General features: G+C 34.9%; 1 protein-coding gene across 6 annotated transcripts in view; it reads left to right on the forward strand.

Moving 5' to 3' along the window:
- The window catches only part of NPAS3 (neuronal PAS domain protein 3), a 598,518-nt gene that overhangs the window by 349,707 nt on the left and 235,828 nt on the right, over window positions 1–12,983 (forward strand). The window lies entirely within an intron of this gene.

A 12,983-nucleotide genomic window follows, 5' to 3' on the forward strand; every position in this document is an offset into this window, starting at 1 on the left:
TAATTTATCAGCAGTTTTCATCTCTTGAGCTTTGAGGTAGTCTCTGCTGTAAACGTGGCTACTTTTGTTCGCTTCAGCCTCCCCTAGAGAAGGCAGCACTGCATCTCAAAATTATTGACTTCCTCTTATGATCAAAGGTCAAACTCAGATGCAGATCTTAAGTATGGAGGGGGTCCACTGCACAAATCTGAAGTAAATTAGCCTCATTAAATCAACTTTGTTATAAATGGAAGCTCCTGTAGAGTCCATAATGTTTTGTCTTTGGTATATTAGTCCTGGTATTTTTAGATGTCCTGAGTTCTGTGGTGTAGTTTTCATTGTATACATTCTATCAAGCACAATTAGATTTTTAGATATCCTTACTACATGTATTCTCATTTTTCATTCTCTCTAGTGAAAATGTTAAGATACTGCTGGGCTGCTGTCTTGCCTTACAAATAGATTTCAGATTTTGGGGCATATACTTTTTGATATACTGCAAAATCTACACAATGCAAAATTTATTGTTATTTCCTCAAATATGAAAATCTACAGTTCAGTCTATAGGGGTGTGTGGTATGGAACTAAGATAAAAGAATGGCCCTTTCTGTCTGTTTGCTCATTCAAAGTATTGAATAGCACATACAATGGAGCACAGAAGATGTTCTTTGTAAGTTAGCACAGTGATTGTGTTAATATAAGCAAACCTAGAGCATGTGTTGAATGCTTATCAGGCGTTGGAATCAATAAGTAGTCTTTAGATTTAAAATTAATGATTTTCTGTGTTCTCCAAAAGTTAAAATCTCTCAAAGTTGTCTTTGTTGTTTCTGATTTCTCCCAAGAGAGTAAGCAGGGTATGATAAATCATCATACTCACAAAATAAACAAAGTGCCTGACAAAAAAGACTTGAATTAGACATAAAAGAGGAAATCTTTTCCTTAAGCATCTTCAGTATTTTCAAATTGTAGTTCTGGAAATGTAAGATTAAAAGATGATCTGATTCAGCTCTAACCTAACATAATTGCAGAGATGTTAGAAAGAGCCTTAGCACTATTTTAGCAAGGCAGTGGGGTCATTCTGTTGGATTAAGTAATCTGACTGTGTCCCCACTATTTATTTAATGAATCTTTTGGGGGGTTTGCTTAATAATGCCAAATGATACAGAAAATTTGAATACATAAAAACATCAACAGACTAGCTGACTGAGTGTACAGAGCCTTTATAAAAGCTTTAATATAAATAGTAGAATACATTTTATTTGTGAAAGGCTTAAAAATTGAATTAATAAATAAACATGTGAACATCTGTACATGAAGGAAAGATAACTATATAAAGTATATTAAATATACTTTGAAGTATAAATATATGCATATGAAATATACTTTATATCCATGAAAATATATACATATATAAAAATGAAGCACTGTATAGGGCATTACTGTGAAGAACAAGGTTACTAAATGGATTTAAATATGTTTCAAATGTATTTTAAAATATAAAAAGTAGATACAAAGTCATTAAAGCCTGAAGTTCTAGCGGTATCCTTTACGTTAGATTACTTTTTTTCAAGTAGCAACATAAGCAAAAGTAATAATACCCTGAATAATTCCATAAGCCTAATGAAGGAGAAAAAAATATTGCTGATAGAAAAAAAGGTTTGTATCATTTTACAACATGCAGGGCAGTGTTAACTATTTTTTTATGTAGTACTTCATCTCTGTTCAAGTTGTAGTAGAATTTCTGTTCTCTTATCAGCTTTTGTTCCTAAATTTGTAACAAATTTGGATGTTTCTGTCCTCATTTTCTTTCTGAGATTGTCAGATTTTTAAAGATGTTTTATGTCATAGAAAACCAGTCATTGTCAAGGAATAACATTTTTAATATCATGATGCTGAAACATCACTTGCAAATGGAATGCAGTGTAGCCTTTCAGTAAATTCACACAAGAAAGCCTGTGCAACAAAGCAAATGTCTGCAAGTTGTAAAATTTTTGAGCTATGGCCTATACCTATTAAGAATAACTGAATACTGAATAAGGCATGAGAGTACAATCGTACTTTAGAAACTTATTGTCTTATTGAATTGAGAAAAAAAGAAATACAAAGCTAAAATGTAACATCGAGAATCTGCAGATGGGTGGAAGAAATGCACTTGTGTGAACTATATGAGATTAGGAGGTGAGACAATGAAGTATCTCTGTCCAATCTAAGATAAACATGTTCAACCCTGGAATGGCAACTAGTACAGGATTCATAAAGAATGTTTGGACTATGAGAACGTTTATCCAAAAATTTAAATTCTTTTGAATGATCTGACAGAACATGCCTCTTTTGAAGCATTTGTAGACCTTTTTAAGTCTCAGAGCAGAAAGTGTTATGCTAACTAAAGCCCTTGGAATGTTTTGATGAACTTCCTGCCTTCTCTTAAAGAAAATTTGACATGTTGACATTCCTTCTAAAATTCTGATCTATGATAATCCATGTAAATTCCATCTAGTTGGTTAGATGGTGAGGGGTTTCCTCTTGAGTGTACTATCTGATCACCCTTTCTTTTCAAGTGCTGGTGACCTCTGCACAGGTCAGTTTGCACCTTGCTCATTCTATATTGGCATACCTCCAGAAGGTGGATAGGTCAGACTTCAGCTAGCAAGCCAAAAAGGAAAGTTCACTCTGAATGCTTAAAAAGAGAATGAAGCATTCTGTAGAAAGTGTTATTCTGATGTATAGTAGAAAGTACTAGAATTTAGTCTGGGAACTCTGCAGAGTGCAAATAACAGATCTTGGTTGAGCTGATCACATTCCTCAGTGCTTCATGCATCCAGCATCTATGAGATCTGAGTCAGATTCTCAGCTCACCACAGAATTTTGTAAAGACCTGTTTTTTGCAGGCATATAGATAATAGACACTAATGGGAGCTTCTAGATTATGCTGTTGAGTTCATGAGATTAATGTCAAAGCCACACATAAGAATCCACACAAGTCCAGACAGTGATTTGATCTCTATTGCTTGCTTTGTCTAAATCTTGGCTTTTAGTTCTGTGTGAAAATCTATTCACTTTTTTGGAATGTATGATATTTATATCCGTAATTTCACAAGTTCTAAGTTTGGGGCCATTTAAGAAAGGCCGTCTTTCTGGTTTTAACCCAGAGCAAGTTCCAGTGATGATGATGTAGCGCAGGACTGGAGACTCAGTAGTTTTATTTATTACACAGATAACTTGAAGATATCTCAAAGTTGATTTTTTTATATATATATATATATATATATATATATATATATACATACATTTATATACAATTATATACATTTATATATATATACATATATATATATATATATACAATTATATATACATTTATATATAAAATATATATATATATATTTATATATATACATTGGTAACAGCAGTAGAACTTCCTGTGAAAACTATATGACTCATTGAGAAAGAATTTCTCAATGATACAAGTAGCTTTCTTAATTCAGTAAAACCAAAATGTTACTTGATTATTCAAAGGGGATTTCTGAAGAGAGCTACTAATCAGCACCAGATTCAAAAGCAATTCAATCCTCCCTTTGCAGAGAGAATGCAAAATGTTTTCTTCTTCATGTTCATATATTTATTAGTGCCTGTTATTATCATGTGCCTTGAAAATTAGCAGATACTCTAGGAGGGAGCACAAGCCAAGCCAAGCCAAAGGATTCACTGGTTAGTGCTTGGGATACGAGACTTTGCTTGTCAGTGAAATTCTAAGAAACAAACATGCTTACATAGAAAATAATCTACTGATAAGTTACTACCATGAGAAAAAAAAAAAAAAAAAAAAAAAAGCGAAGGAAATAAGTAATTCTAACAATGAAGCTAATGCAGTTTAATATATTTATCACCTACTCCCATGTACAGCCTGTAGACTCTAGAGGTAGAAGAGTTGAGGTCATTCTCCTTTGCATGGGCACTTATTTCATGGAACTCATTGAAGTTTATTATCTTTGAGACATCTGTACTTTTCTCACATTTGGTTTAAATAGGTCAGAAATTTCAGTGTTATGAACAGTTGTAAGACGAACAGCAATACCAGGTTTGTTTTCTTAAGAACAACTGTATTCTTCTAAGTTAACTTCAAGGTGACCTTTATTAATGTCTTATTGTATTCTCTTTCTATTCTTCATAGGTTGTATACCCATCTAAACATTTTTTTCTTTAACTCTTATGTGGCTGGACTTCATTGATAAAGAACAAAAAGTTTGAAACAAACAAAAAAATTCCCAAAGAACCATGGCTTTTCAATGCCTCTCTTCACTACTTTTTTGGGGAGAGAAATGTTGCAAAAATGCATATAAACTTGTTCGTGAGCTAGAAAGATTTCTGATAATATGTATTCGTACCAAAAAGGTGCAGGTGCTTAAATGAATGTATGAATTAATTCTCTAAAGCCATATACTTAAAATACATTTCGACAAGAAAACGAGAGAAGAAAAGTAATGTTACTAAGAATGACTATGAAACATGAAGTTTACACATTACATAAAATTATTTTTGACACAGTAAAATGCATTCAATCTGTGCTTATTGTAATTCACTTTTATGGTGACTTGCTTAATAGTAGAATATGTATCATTTATACTACTATTCTTCATGCTTTTAAATTGTAATATCCTCTCCTCAATGACTGTCTGTCAATTTCTCTGATCTAAATTTGTTTTCATAAGTTAACTAAGCCAATTAAGAAGAGAGTTATGATTAGAATAAGATGTGAAAGCAAAGAAATATTAATCTACAATTCCAAAATTCTTCATTTCAAAACTCTCATTCCTAGTGTAAACAAGACTTGCACAATGCTTTATTTTTGTTAATTCACCCTAATTTTCTTCAGATTATTTAATAAGTGTGGCATTTCATGGAAGAAAAAGATATTTTTAGGTGTTGTCATCTGTGTAAACAAGCCATTTAAGCACTACAGCCAAAACCTCGCATATACTTTGATGTTGCCCAGGTACCTTTCTTCTCCTTTCTATGTATTCATTCATATTTACATAAAGTCATGAGATGTTGTTTCACCTGTGTGGTAATGGGATGTGTATTTAGCCCTCTTCAGTTGCTAATTCTCTGCATCTGGGCAGGTGGATTACAACAACCACTTAATGCAGTCTGTTCTCAGGACTTCATTAATAAACCATTCATTAATCAGCTTTGATTGTTGTTGTTTTTTTTTTTCTTGGAAATTAACCTCTCCATAATATGGTTTTTTGTTCATTTGTTTTTGATTTTATATTCTTAGACCAGTACATCATCTATTCAGACCAGGTGTTATGCTATCTTGTTTCTTTATTTGATACATTTCCAGGAGACCTTTTCTTGAGGTGAATATTTATTATCCCAGCCCTTTCTTACTCCTTTTATTGTACACAGCACCATGGGCCAATAAACAGTATCAATTATAGATGCAAGGTTATTGCTAGAGAGCCTGGATATTGATCTCACATAAGTAAGAAATGGTTGAAGGAATGAACTTATTTGTTGGCAGGTGTCCATATCATGAAGCAATCACCATAAATACCTTCAGACTGTCCTTTTCTTGACTCATATTACAAATATTAGGAGCTGAAAAATCAGAATGAATCAATACCGCATGCAGAGTTTGAACATATTATGTAGCCAACCTGTGAGAAAAGACATGTTTGCTCTGTATAAAAAATGGAGGCTTTTAGTCTCTGGCACTGCCAGTTTGGTCTTTTGCAAAAGGAGTATCTGAAGTAGCACTTGTTTAAGAGGAAAGGTCAGCATTAATTTAATTATCTTTCTTACAGTTTCAGAATCAAAAAATAAAGCATTTCCTTATAAAGATACAGAGTATGTAACAGATGATAATATTGCTACTTCTCATATTTTCTTTAATAAAACAGGGGCAAGCATCTGGTTTTGCCATAAATTGTCAGGTTTTACTCTGATTCTTTTGTTTTAAAAAAAATATTCAAAATTGAATCCAAATGCTAGACTACCAAAAGCTTGATATTACTTCAAGACAAGTTTTAATAAGGGATCACAGCTGAGTTTATCTCAGTTGTCCAGTTGCAGCTTGGGCTAGGAGAAAAACTGTGGTGGTTGACCTTTGAGTTGAGATGGCATTAGTTAGCAAGCCTTCTGGGTAGAGGCAGAGCATCCAGAAGGAAGAATTGAAAAGGGAAAGAGAGAAGAAACATTTATCACCCATCGCAAGTGTAGAGTCTTGCATCTGGGGAGGAATAATTCCATGCACCAGTACAGGTTGGGGGATGACCTGCTGGAGGGGAGCTCTGCAGAGAGGGACCTGGGTGTCCTGGTGGACGACAGGTTGGCCATGAGCCAGCAGTGTGCCTTTGTGGCCAAGAGGGCCAGTGGCATTCTGGGGTGCATTAAAAAGAGCGTGGCCAGCAGGTCGAGGGAGGTGATCCTCCCCCTCTACTTTGCCCTGGTAAGGCCTCACCTGGTGTACTGTGTCAAGTTCTGGGCTCCCCAGTACAAAAAAGACAGGGATCTCTTGGAAAGAGTCCAGCGGAGGGCCACAAAGATGGTGAAGGGCCTGGAGCATCTCCCCTATGAGGAAAGGCTGAGTGAACTGGGTCTGTTCAGCCTTGAGAAAAGAAGACTGAGAGGGGACCTGATCCGGGTCTATAAATATCTAAGGTGTGGGGGGCAGAATGGCGAGGACGGACTCTTTTCAGTGGTGAGTGGAGACAGGACAAGGGGAAACGGCTGGAAACTGCAGCACAGGAAGTTCCGCACAAAAGTGCGCAAGAACTTCTTTACAGTGAGGGTGATGCAGCACTGGAACAGGCTGCCCAGGGAGGTTGTGGAGTCTCCTTCTCTGGAGATGTTCAAGACCTGCCTGGATGCCTACCTGTGCGACCTGGTGTAGGGAACCTGCTTTGGCAGCGGGGTTGGACTTGATGATCTATGGAGGTCCTTTCCAACCCCTACAGTTCTGTGATTCTGTGATTGTGTGATTTGCTAACATTTTTTGGCAATATTCTGGTAAACTGAGAGATGAGTGCCTACATTCATGTAGTATGCACTGTTTTGAGGCACTAATAACATTAAATCAGGCTTAATACTTCATACCAAATGTTCGGTAAAATAGGGGATGATGTGTGAATATTTGTTGATGCTATACACTACGAGAACAGCGTACAAAGTAGTGCTTGAGTGGCATAAAATGCTGCAAAATAGAGATCAGAATTATGCTAATATCATGATAATATAAAAATATTAAGTCTCCAAATGACAGGATTACAACCCAACTATCTTCAGTCCCTAGGAACCTTTCAGCTGAGCTCATGGTAAATAAAACAGCCAGTCCTACATGGAAGTCTGATTACAAATTTAAACATTTGTGTTATTAGAACTGCACAAAACATTCACCTCTGGAGACTGAGGTTAAAATCTGATTTAGGTTGCTGGAGGATGTTAGTTTAGTTGTCCTAGCCTAGCAGATACTTCATTAGGTAATAAAATCACCCCTCAATCTGCAAACCAGTTGGTATGGTTAACATGTTCTCTTCAGCAAAAGCTAGGATTGGTCTATACCAAAAGAATTGTAGAACAAGATGAAAGTAAATTGAAAGGCCTGCATGGAAAAGAATGCTGATTGCTTTAGTTGCCTAGATATACATACATATATGCCTTTATATATATACACATATATATGTATACAGGTATACATATACAGGTGTATTTGTATTTGCCATTTACTCTACAAAAGTCAATATATAGTTAGCTCATAAGCTAAGTAAAGGAAGATGAGCAGGAAGAATGCAGGTGTGCTTTCAAAGAAAAAGACATGACTGAAGTATAATATAAAGTTTAAGCATGGAATGGAGATCATAGTTCAGCAATATGGTATTATCAGACTTTCCTTTTCTTTTTTACTTTTCAGATAGAAAGTACAAGTATTTGTTGTGTATGTGTATTTGTTTCTGTGCAGGTACAAACACTATGAGTTTTATTACCTTAACACAGTCAGTTCATTAATTGCTTTATTTCTACTATTGATCCTTTTTTTACTATTCACTTTGTTTTCTACAGTTGTGTAAAATTCCATATATTGCAATAATTTAATGGTAATTTATATCTATCCAAATACTGTTGAGATAAGTCTTTGCTTGTCAATAGCATCAATTTTTTTCTCTTATTATACTCCCTTTTCTCTTATTATATTTTTAGAAAGGCATTTTAAATTCCAAAAGATATAAGCCACGTATGGTCGAACCACTGTAAAGGCCTAACACGCATTAAATGTCACTAAAGTGTCAACTTTGCATCATAGCTGCAGTTCATTTCTCAACATTGACAGTGATGTTTATACTGGGTAAGGATTGGAATGGGCATATTTCCAAATCTTAATTACATCAGGCATAGGGATGAGGAACTGCATTTTCCCTCATGGGGAAGGGAGAGTAGAGCTGAATTTGGCCATCTAGAGTCTATGTGTCCGCATTTATCTAGAGATAATAGGATTAAGTTAAGCTATGGGACTTCCTTAGCCAGAACTGTCTTGCTGCCTTCAGCAATGGTCTAATAAGGATAGATATAATTGGGTAAATGGTGAATAAGAATTAAAAACAAAAAACAAAAAAACAAAAAAAAAAAAAACCACAGTATAAGCAATGTGTTTGTGAATAAGTGATGACAAATTGGATTGTGTCCAATTCCTTCTGAGTTGGTTAGAAGATAGCAATACAAATCCATTTTTTTAATGTAATTTTGTGGCAAAATGTATATCTTCTGTTTCTCTGGTTTTACCACCTTATCTCAAATCTCACACATAAAATATCTTTTAAAGTTTAAGGAGAAAGTAAGGAAGAGGAATTGCAACATTTTTTTTGTATTAATCAGAGACTTTTTAATGCCACTCATGTAAAGTTAAAGATGCCCAAAATTTACATGGCTGCACAGGTGATACTGAGCTTTGTCTGTTAACTGTTTAGCATTTATTTTCTCTTTATTCATTTCCCAAAGAGAAAAACAAACACGTTCAATGTCGACCAAATGCAATAATGAATTAGATCATTGACTGAAAAAGATTTCTATAATTTACTTAAATAAAGTTTTTTTTCTGTTTATTTATTTCTGTTTTAGTGAGGGCGCTTAAGTACAACTAGAATGATTTCCAGAGAAAAATCACAATAGAGAAATAATAGCTAAATATCAAAAAATATCTTTGTCTTTTAATACAAACTGGAAGACTTCACTTCTTGTAAAAGACATAATCATTTAGTTATCATTTATTTTTATACTTGTGCTCTACAATGTGCAACTGTGATGCAATAGCAACTTGTGTGAATAGAGCTCCTCTGTTTTGGTTGCAGTTGCAAATTTCATGGATATGATTGTCTGCAAAGACTGCTCTAGCAATGTGGAACTAGGTTCAGAATTGAGCAGTAGACTAAAAGGTCATGATCAATTTTCATTTGTTCCTCCATTTTGTAGAGGAATTAATATGACACTAGAAGATTGTTAGGAGGCTGCTGTAGGTAGAGCCAGTTATTCCAGAGCAGGCTTGTCACTTCCATTTGCTCCCATTTTCCTTTGTTTCTTGAAGGTGGTCCTAATATTGAACTGCTGGAGCTAATGGTTGGACTGTCAATTGCTTGATCTGTATATATTTTGTTATTTAACTGCTGAAAAGTTTGCGTATAAATCTAAACCCATGTTAAAAAGTAGTATCACCCTATCTGACTATAAAGGGCAGCATTAGTGTGTTTGCAACCAAGTTCACATATTAATAACACCGCAGACAGAATAATAGAAACCTTAAGAAAAGAAATCATAGAAAGCCACGGAGGCCAATCTAGTTAAGTGGGGAAAAGCAACACAGATTAGTACAAGTAATAAACTGAAGACTTTTAAGGAAATGTAAGCAGTCTGTTTAGGGGAGGACTGGGAGATCTGTGAGCCGAAGCAGAAGCAAATTAAAAGGATAATTACAAGAACTAAAAGAAATACTGAATGTTGCATTGTGGAATATATCACCAAAAGATAAAGAATTCTTCAAATATATTTGCAGAAGACAGAAGGTAAAGGAGAAAATTAGTTCACCAGAAATGAGTGTTGGGAATTGGGAGACAAGGTAATACAGAAATAGAGTTTGGTTTTGCTTTTCTTTTTACAGGCTCTTCTCACATATGTTAGCATATGAGTTCTAGAGAGTATGTGGTTACCAAAGCAATGAAAATGGTTCTGTAAGGGCTGAATTTGTAATGTAGATAAGTACAAATTTGTTACTGCAGTTAGATATTTAGTGGAACTTACCTAATGAAGGAAATTACCTACATACAACTGTTACTGTGATGCAGAAATATAAGTTCACAAGCTGAACACTGAAAGAATAAATAAGCTGGATTGAGGTTTCTGGTCATAGGGTTTTTTTGTTTGTTTGTTTTGAGAAGTAGTCATCTTATAGAAATATACCTTTTCTTAAAGGAATCAGGTAAATAGTACCTACCAGCTAAGCGAATCTAATTAGTTATGCATCAGGTGGCTTCACTTCTAGTCTGAGTTGTAGTCCTGCAATATTTCTGTGTTACATGTTTAAATTAGAAGAATGTGCCCAGCCCTACAGAAATTCTCAAGCAGGTGAAGACATTGCTGTCACAGGATATATTGTGTATTTATACTCAGATTAGCTGGTAACTAAGTGCTGTGCAAAATTAGGGAAAGAAGAATTCATTTGTTATGTGCATTTATATGCATTAACAAAGTTGCTTTTGCAGTAGACACTTTTGATAAAGTATTCCGAGTGGTATGTTTAGAAATATTGACGGGTTACTAATATACCAAAAAGGAAAATAAATTAATAGAATTTTAGAAAGAGGTCAAACAATGATCCCATTGCAATCAGTAGTTCTGCTGCAAACAGCAGTGGAGCCTCATTCAAATCCAGAGTAGTTTGTTTTATTTTCAGTTAACATCAGCAAATGAAAATCTGATATCTTTTTTATTCTGGATTTTAGCAATGAATGCCTAACATTTTTAGAAAGAATTGTCTTGGAAGCCTTAACATGTGAAATGTTAGGATATTGCTTATTATCTGTATTCTCAATGGGGTGAGAATATTTTCAAGTTAGTCATACAAGAAACTCAATTGGTTAATAATTGTGTAGCAACACCCAGCACAAGAAATATAATAAATACAGCTGAATTCAGTTAATTAGTTATGTGATAATTCTTGTCAACTGGTTTGTACCTGCATTCATCCGTTATGACTTTGACCCAGACTCTTAGCATATCTGTCCCTGAATGACTTAACAAATCACATTGGCAAGAAATCCTATATTATCATTATGAATCCCGGTATAATGGAATCACATTCACTACTTGGATTAGCTTGAGACTCAAAATTAGCAAAAAGATGTTTCACTAGGATCAGTGGAGTTCTCAAGGTATAAACTCTGTGAAGGACATCTGTGTCACTGGGGAAATTCTTGTATTTCATTGAGCTGTAGTTGAAATATCTTTTACCAAATTTAAAATGATTTAAATTTATACTAACTCCAGGGATTGCATTCCAAAATACCTCAGTAGTTCCATTCTCAGTGTTCCACTGGAAAGATTAACCAATTTTTCCTCCTTTTAAACTTCCACTGAAGTTAGCTCTTTAGCAGCAAGCCTTTCAAATTTATATCACAGAATCACAGAATTGTAGGGGTTGGAAGGGACCTCCAGAGATCATCAAGGCCAACCCCCATGTGTAAAGAAAATTATTAAATTCATATGTGAATGTAAGAAAAATTAAATTCATATGTGCAAAGAAAATTAAAATTCAGTATTTTATCTAATTCTGGAATTTTTTAGAAATGTTTTTCACAACTCCTTCAGCTCACAGAGAAGACCCTATCTCCATGAATGCTGCCCAAACTGTATAAAGTTCAGTATTAGAAACTAAGACAGGACCAGAATATTGCATGCACCTTATTAATACGCAGAAGCTGGAACTTGTTTTCAAAAGCATGTACATTTATATATGTGCAGTTTATATATTCTGTTAATGTCAATATTAATACATGAGGGCTGTTCCAAAAGTAACGCCTCCTATTTCATTGTTGACACACAATGCCAGGGGTGGATGTTTGTGGTATGCCAGTAGAGATTGAACTTTCCTCCCAGTATCCCATTACATTTTGTTGCTGTGGGATAGATGGCAACACAGAGGCAGTCTGACAAAATGGTGTCTGACATGGAAGTGTATATGAAGCAAAGGTTTGTCATCGAATTCCTAAATGCAGAAAAAAAAGGCACCCAGTGGCTTTCATTGATCATTTCAATGAAAGCATCAATGGTTGTGAGCACAGTGAGGTTGTGAGTGGTGTGTTTCAGCAGGTATGACAGCAATATGGAAGACAAGCCAAGTTCTGGATGGCCATGCAGATTCTTATGAGTGCAACATTCAGTTCCTGTTCATTACTGGCAAAAATGCATAGCTAGTTGTGAGTGACTATGTTGAAAAAGAGTGTTTTGCAGCTGAAAATTTGCTGTATCAAAGTGTTATTGTGCTCTTTGTATCTGCTGCGGTTTCCATGGAAATAAGTAGGAGGCATTACTTTTGAGGTTCAGAGAACTGTGAGCTTTAAGATAATGCTAGGTGCTGCATGAATGTGGACTACTAAATAAATTTGCTCTAAACATAGCCCCAAAATGGTAGTTAATGCCATTATATCTTGTGCAATTTCAATTGTACTGTTCTTAGTGGTATTCCAGGGGGCTGAGGAAGCTGCTTGACTTCCTAGTAAAAGTTTATCCACATTCATTTCTGGAAACAGGTTTTATTTTCAATACTGTATCTTATTGTTGCCACTTAGTCCCAGAATCCCAGTAAGCCAACAGATGTACCAGGAAACCAATAAACACTCATAGCATTCAAGCTATTGAGATTAATGTGGGGAACTGGGAAATGTTTTTGCAATTTTACCTTAGATTACTAGTGATACTTGGTGCCTATTACTTACAGGCTTGAAAGTATACACGCCAAG

Source organism: Lagopus muta, chromosome 6, assembly GCF_023343835.1.
Source record: "Lagopus muta isolate bLagMut1 chromosome 6, bLagMut1 primary, whole genome shotgun sequence".
Taxonomy (NCBI): domain Eukaryota; kingdom Metazoa; phylum Chordata; class Aves; order Galliformes; family Phasianidae; genus Lagopus; species Lagopus muta.